We start from the raw sequence: 7,342 nt of genomic DNA on the forward strand, positions 1-7,342 counted from the left end.
GTATTTGCGTATATGTTGATGTAAAGAATGTTAGATGATGGGCCGCTTATGGTTCTTAACGTACAATCTTGTGTTATGTGTTGTCAATTTATTGCTATAATATGGATGATTAGTACTTGTTTGGTGCATGTAACTAGATGTTTGTTTCTTAAGCAATTGAAAATATAGAATATAGTTACATATAAAAGTCTTTAAGAAGATAAACCTCCATTTTTTACTTTTTACTGAGGTCACATTTATCGTAAATTTATCACCGTCATTCCAACTAACACTAGTAACAAAAAAAAAATCCATTGTTTTTTAATGGTTAAGCATTATACAGGCTCTTAATGGTTCAGACCTCTTACTGATTCAGCACTTAATGATTCAGACCTCTTACTTTTTCAGCACTTAACTATTTAGATGTTGTCAAACAGCCCCATATTCTCCCTCTTTCATAGTTTGAACAAGAATCATGGTCCCTATAAACTAATAAAAATGGAATAAGGCCGCATTGTGAATGTTTTATTGAAATATATTATTATTATTATTACTACTACTATTATTTTTATTATTATTATTATTATTATTATTATTATTATTATTATTATTATTATTATTATTATATGTTGTTTCTGTAGAGGGTAAAAAACATAATTTATTAAATGTTTTTTCGATTTAGTAAATATTATTGTAATAAAGTAAATGTTTTTATTGGTTATGTAATAATCTTTTACCACAAACTAGTAGCGACGACTTATCATTTTTACAAGGTGATCTAAGCGACAACACTTATAGTGTCAATGAGGAGAACCTGGTTTGTCGAAAAAATGTATTCATCGAATATATTAGTCAATTTTTTTTGGGAAATTGGCCTGTAATAATCTCACCTAGACCTTATTGGCCATTAATAATCTCACCTTAGAACATTCCCCACACCAGTCCCACCTTTCACCTATTTTTCCTACAATGGTCCCCCGTTAAAAAAACTTAACGGAGTTAAACTTTTTTCCAAATTACAAACAGATTTTTTAGGGCTTTTGATTAGAACGACGATACAAGTCCATTGATGTAAAACTTGCCTCGAAACGGTGCTCCAAACGATGAAAACGGCGCTTCAATTCGGGTGTTTAAATTTCCAATTAACCAAAATCAAGTCACTTGGAGCACCATTTCGAAGTAAGTTTTACATCAATGGACTCGTATCATCGTTCTGATCAAAAGCCCTAAAAAATATGTTTGTAATTTGGAAAAAAGTTTAACTCCGTTAAGTTTTTTTTAACGGGGGACCATTGTAGGAAAAATAGGTGAAAGGTGGGACTGGTGTGGGAAATATTCCGAGGTGGGATTATTAATGGTCAATAAGGTTTAGGTGGGATTATTACAGGTCAATTCCCCATTTTTTTTCACAAAAGGACTTATTTAGAATTTGATTTAGACATAAAAAGTGAAGGCATCTCTGAATAAACTTTATCATAAAAAAGCACATAAATTTCATAGGCTAAAAGTAACATTTAACTATTTAAAAGTACATTAACAATGTACTCTTAAGTTATATGTTTTTTTAATCTAATGAACGAATCTTAAAATGATAAGAGTATTTAAGTTATTTCTGTTATAGTTTCGTAAGTAAAAAACTGTTCTAGTAGTTTAGACATAATTTTGGTGTTTGATATTTTTCTGAATCTTTATATAGCGATTATCGATTTAGAAAATAAATAATATAAGCTAAAAACTATTCATAACTAGACTTTCTCTTATAATGTGTGTACTTCTCTATTATTTCATAAGACATATCTAGCCATATCTTTTTAATAATTGTCACATTAAGTTATTGCATTTGGGCTAGAAACATTACAAATAACATTATAGTCATGACTCTTAACTTCAAACAGTTTTATGGAAACCACTGAAAAGATATGTTATGATACTTTGAAAGAGAAATGATGAAGGAATGATAATCAAGTTGGTTAATTTGGGACACTTGTCATCATATTAGGCTATATCTTATGGATAATTATTATTTAGTTTAATTAAGCTCTTCTAATTAATTATAGATAACCCTTCTATTAAATATTATTTAGTTTAATCTCTTATAGATAATTATTATTTAGTTTAATTTTAATTTAATCTCTTCTAGAAAAAAATTCATAATTATTTATTAACGAAACATATTTTTTTAATAAATTATCTAACCATAAATTTTAAAATTCGTTTGACAAAATGGGAACACACTCAAATATCTTATTTATTTATTATGGGGATTTTAATTATTGTCTATTAGTTTATTTTAAGAAATTTATACATAGTTAGGTTCAATATTTGTTTTGTCATATTATTATTATTAAATTAAATATATAACTTGATTGTTCGTACTTAGGTGTTAACTTGTTAATTTGTCATATTATTATAATTAAATATATAACTTGATTGTTATTATTAACCATCTATAGTGTTCGTTTATTTTTGAAAAATTAGAGATTAAATTCAAAATTTTGATAAATCACAGGTATCATCCATATATTTTACTCAACATATTATTTTCATAATTTATTACTATGTAACTTTAAATATATATATATATATATATATAACAAAATTTTGCAATACGTTGCTAAAATCAAGCTAAAAATCTAATAATTATGTAAATATTTTTTGGATTCAAATTATTTCGGTAAGGTGTGTCCATCTTTGGTTTGCATTTACAAAAAATATTTATTATATAGTTTAGATTGTTTAACCCGTGTAACACACGAGGAACTAACCTAATTACCAAGTTAAAGGAGGACCCAAAGGCACACGTGAAATGTGATGAGCATGACTCGATGATATTTATCTCTCTCTCTTTTTTTTTTTTTTTTTTTTGGAGGGGGGGGGTGTTTAATAAATTATTGTAATAATTTTATAGTCAAAGATAATTGATTATGATTTATGAACAAACAAAAGGGTCCTAGTAGTCCGGTCCCAATATGTGTAGAACTTTTCATTTAAAAAGCAAAAGCCTCAACTTTTTGAAAAAAAAAAGAAAAACAAACACACACATATATATATATATATATATATAGGATTAGGTTCAAATGTGAACAAATTTCCAAGAGTGAACCGCGTGAACTGATCTGAACCATTGATTCCATATACATTTAATAAGGGTAAGATTGTAACTTTATATAAATATTGAATTTAAATTATTGTCTTATTAATTTCAAAATCCTTCCATATTTAAATCATCATTAGTTACCAAAATTTTCGACATCTACAAAACAATTACTTATTTTAAATATGTTAGGATAATCTTAGCTTATTTTAATATTGTCATTGTTTTTGGTCATAGTAGCAAGATTCGAATTATAGTTTTAGTCTTTTTTTGGTTGAACTAGAGTTTTCAGTCATCTTTTTTATTGTGTATAACTCTTAGCTCCGTAGTACACATGTGTACTGTTGTGTTCTACACATTCCAACACGATAGTACACATGTGTATAATACGTGGTATAGCACACATGTGACCCGCAACATTGTTGTCTTAACTCCGTAGTACACATGTGTATTGCTGTGTTCTACTGTTCTATACATTCCAACACGATAGTACACATGTGTATAATACATGGTATATTTACGGGATTTACTCTCTTATTATTGGAAATAATTTTCTTTCCTAGTTTTAAATAAGCAAAATAATATAATTACACTTCTACCCTTTTAATTTTAATAAAACAATAAAATCTAACCTATTAATTACAATCATGCCACCCCATTAAATAATCAAGATCATATTAATCAGCGGTCAAGATTTGTTCACGCAGTTCACTCTTGGGAGGTTGTTCACGCTGGAACCTTACCCTATATATATATATATATAAATATATATATGGAATATTGGATTTTTTTATTAATCTCAACTATTTGTCGTTGGTCACAAACAGTTCAAACTTAAAAAATAACCATTGTCAGTCCCAACTATTAACACATTGGTCTCCATTGAACCATGAGTAACAGAACCATAACGTTGTTAGTCTCCGGTCGCAGAGAAAAAACGTTTTTGGCCGGAAAACTCCTTTTTGACCTGAAAACTCAACTTTTTCGGCCCAAACTTCATTGTAACCTTATTACAGACCTTTAGAAACCTTTTCTTGTAAAAGCCTCAATTATTGAGATCGTCGGAAAACTTCTTTTTGACCGGAAAACTCAACATTTTCGTCTCAAACCTCTTTGTAACCTTAGATCGGACCTTTAGGAACCTTTTTCTGGCCAAAAATGTTTTTCCGACGACCACGACTAATGACGTTAGGGTTCTGTTAGTTAGGGTCCATGAGAGCCCAATATGTTAATAGTTGGGACTACCAGTGGTTATTTTTTAAATTAAGACTGTTGGCGGTAAACGGAGAATAGTTGGGATTATTAAAATCCGATATTCCTATATATATATATATATATAGTGGAGAGTTCAAATGAGAAGAAATTTTTTGTAAGAATAAAAAAGAAGAAATTTTAACCAATAAAAATGCTTTATTTTACTTCATTTAGTATAAGTATTTAATGTTACTATAAGGGTAGATTGGTAAATCTACATAGGTCATTAATTTCTATTCTTCCTTTTTAATAGCTAACTACATTAAATTTTTTGTAACTTAACTTCAAAATATATATTTTTTCAAAAAAAAAAAAATAAAATAATTTAAAGTGTAGGATAAATCACGAGTTGTGTAGGATAAATTACGAGTTGTGTGGGATAAATTTCAACGTGTAGGATGAATTTCGAAATATGTAAGATAACTTTTGATGTGTGTAGGAAAAAAAATGTTAGTGTGGAGGATACTAGTCTTTATGACTAATTAATTAGTTAAAAATGATAATAAATGAGATAAGTGAAAAAACTATTTAATGTTTTACAAAATTACCCTTTGTTCTTTTTCTTCTCAATTAAATTTTCTTCTCAAATGAACCTTCCCCTATATATATATATATATATATATATATATATATATATATATATATATATATATATATATATATATATATATATATACACCAATATGCATTTAGATTTTAGTATTTTGATTAAAATTGAGATGAACCACTGAAGATTACTTAGGTTGGTCACTACTTGGCAAAAGACGTTTAGTGACTCATCGATGAATGTTTACTGACGGATAAAGAAAGAACCCAATATTTTTTAAGGGTCGTTCTTAACCCATTGATGATTCACGACGAGTCAAACAAAATCCCAAGAAGAAAAATTAATTTTAAAGGTTTTTAGTAGGGGTGTTCATCGAATCGAATATCGAATATCGAATTTTTCGAATCGAATATCAAATATCGATTTTTTCGAATCGAATTGTTCGAATAATTTTTATTTTTCTTTGAATTCGTATTCAATTCGAATTCGATTAAAACCTACCGAATTCGATTCAAATTCGTATTCGAATAAAAAACCCAATTCGTATTCGATTAAAAATTCGAATTCGAATAAATTCGATTTAATTCAGATTCTTTAAAAACATGTAAAAAACTTTCAAAATGAAATATAAATTTTAAAGCAGCTATAAAGCACGATATCACATTAAAAAGTTCCAAATAAAGTACCACAAGTCTAAAATTCAAAACGAGAAGTCGAGAATAACCACTTCACGTTACAAGTTAATATTTTTACGCTTAGAAATCTATTGATAGATTTGTTACTTAGGTTTTAGTTATAGGTCAGTGGGTTTGGTAATGGGTAATTTTAATACTCGGAAAAAATTTGAAAATAATTTATAGTGTAGCCTAATAAAAGTTATATATGTATTATATATAAAAATAATAAATAAAAATGTATAATTTTTATTCGAATTTCGAATCGAATTTGAAATTATAAATTCGTATTCAATTCGTATTCGATTTACTTGACTCGAATTGAATCGAATTCGAATTCTTATAATCGAAACGAATTCTTGATAAACGAATCGAATTTAAATGAATTTCAAATTTGAAACGAATTCTACACACCCCTAGTTTTTAGTAAGATACGTCGGTTAATAATCAACAAAAATTCGTCGATGACAAAGCCAACATCGTTGATCAGTCGGTAACATCCGTTAATGAACTTCATACCCGTAAAATCCATTGGTGATCCCTCGACAAAAACTTTTACCCACGTAGTTGGTTGGTATGTTCGGCGATGGAACATGCTATTCTTTATTTGTAGCAGGTGCTAAGATCTACTACTTCTAATAAAGCAAAACAAGCTTAAGCCACATGGCATTAGCTTAAGTCATTACTTGCCACGTGGCATTTGCTTAGACCATTTTTTTTTTGCTTTTTCCGCCAAAAACATCCTCCTTAGCTTCTTTAATACGCTTCACTTCACTCCAAAACCCTAATACCCATCTCCTGCATCCGGTTCTTCCTTCTTCATCGATTGATCTTCGAAAAACATAGGTATGTTATTTTTCTTTTCCCTCTTTGATTTTTCTTTGTCATTGTTAAACACTATCTATTTCTTCCTTAAAACCTAGATATCATCTATCAATCTTTAATATGTTATTTGCAATTATTGAACCCTAGATTTCTTCATCTTCAATCGCGAGTGGAAGCAACCAGTCCTTATTATGCGGCGTATAAGGTATGTATCCGTGTTTTCAATTTTCTTTTTGCGGCGTTGTTGGTGTCTGGAAGACCTAGCTGCCGCCTCTTCTTAGGGTTTCAGTGATTTCTAACTTATGCATTCATGAGTACCTATATTCATTTCTTGAGTGCTTCTGTGATATTTTTCAAGATTTGGTGCTTTTTGAAAGATGGGATCCATCACTGTCTTCTCCAAACGATTCAACAAATAGGTAACAATTCTTCAAATATCGATTCATGTTTGATAATGTCGCTTCCTGTTTGATGTTCTCTATCATATGTTCATCTTTAGGTTTTCCGATTAAATTCACGTATTGAAGTAGATTTTGAGCAATTGTCAGAGGTGATGTTGTTTGCTGACACTATTACAGTTCAACAATTGAGAGTGATGATTTGGCATACTAGAAAGGTTATAGTACAGATTATTGTTTAAGCTTAAGCAATGTTTCATCCATCATTCTCTATTTAAACCCTTAAAATTGTGATGTCTTTATTAACAACAGGTCCTTTAGAGAGCTGATCATTCTTCCAATCGATTGCAAGCAGGTTCGTTTTCCATAGATTTGGTGTTATTTTGAGTCTTCTTTATCGTTCTTTAGGTAAATTGTTTTGACTGGTTATTTCAAAATTTGAATTTTTGAAATTTATATCAATTATGGATACTTATCAAAGTTGTCTAAATTGTAACGTATTTCCAAATTTATCAAGATAACTTATATTAAAGTTTTAATTGCTTCCAAATTTTGTGTTAGTTTCCATAAT

At 28.8% G+C, this 7,342-nt stretch overlaps 1 long non-coding RNA gene across 1 annotated transcript; it reads left to right on the top strand.

Annotated features, from left to right (window-relative positions):
* The first annotated feature begins 6,294 nt into the window (after positions 1-6,294).
* LOC110875113 lies at positions 6,295-6,962 on the top strand. Its single transcript, XR_004868236.1, has 3 exons — positions 6,295-6,394; positions 6,521-6,578; positions 6,873-6,962. It is a non-coding gene; the product is annotated as an uncharacterized LOC110875113 (long non-coding RNA).
* The last annotated feature ends 380 nt before the right edge of the window (positions 6,963-7,342 follow it).

Source organism: Helianthus annuus, chromosome 9 (assembly GCF_002127325.2).
Source record: "Helianthus annuus cultivar XRQ/B chromosome 9, HanXRQr2.0-SUNRISE, whole genome shotgun sequence".
Classification (NCBI taxonomy): Eukaryota; Viridiplantae; Streptophyta; class Magnoliopsida; order Asterales; family Asteraceae; genus Helianthus; species Helianthus annuus.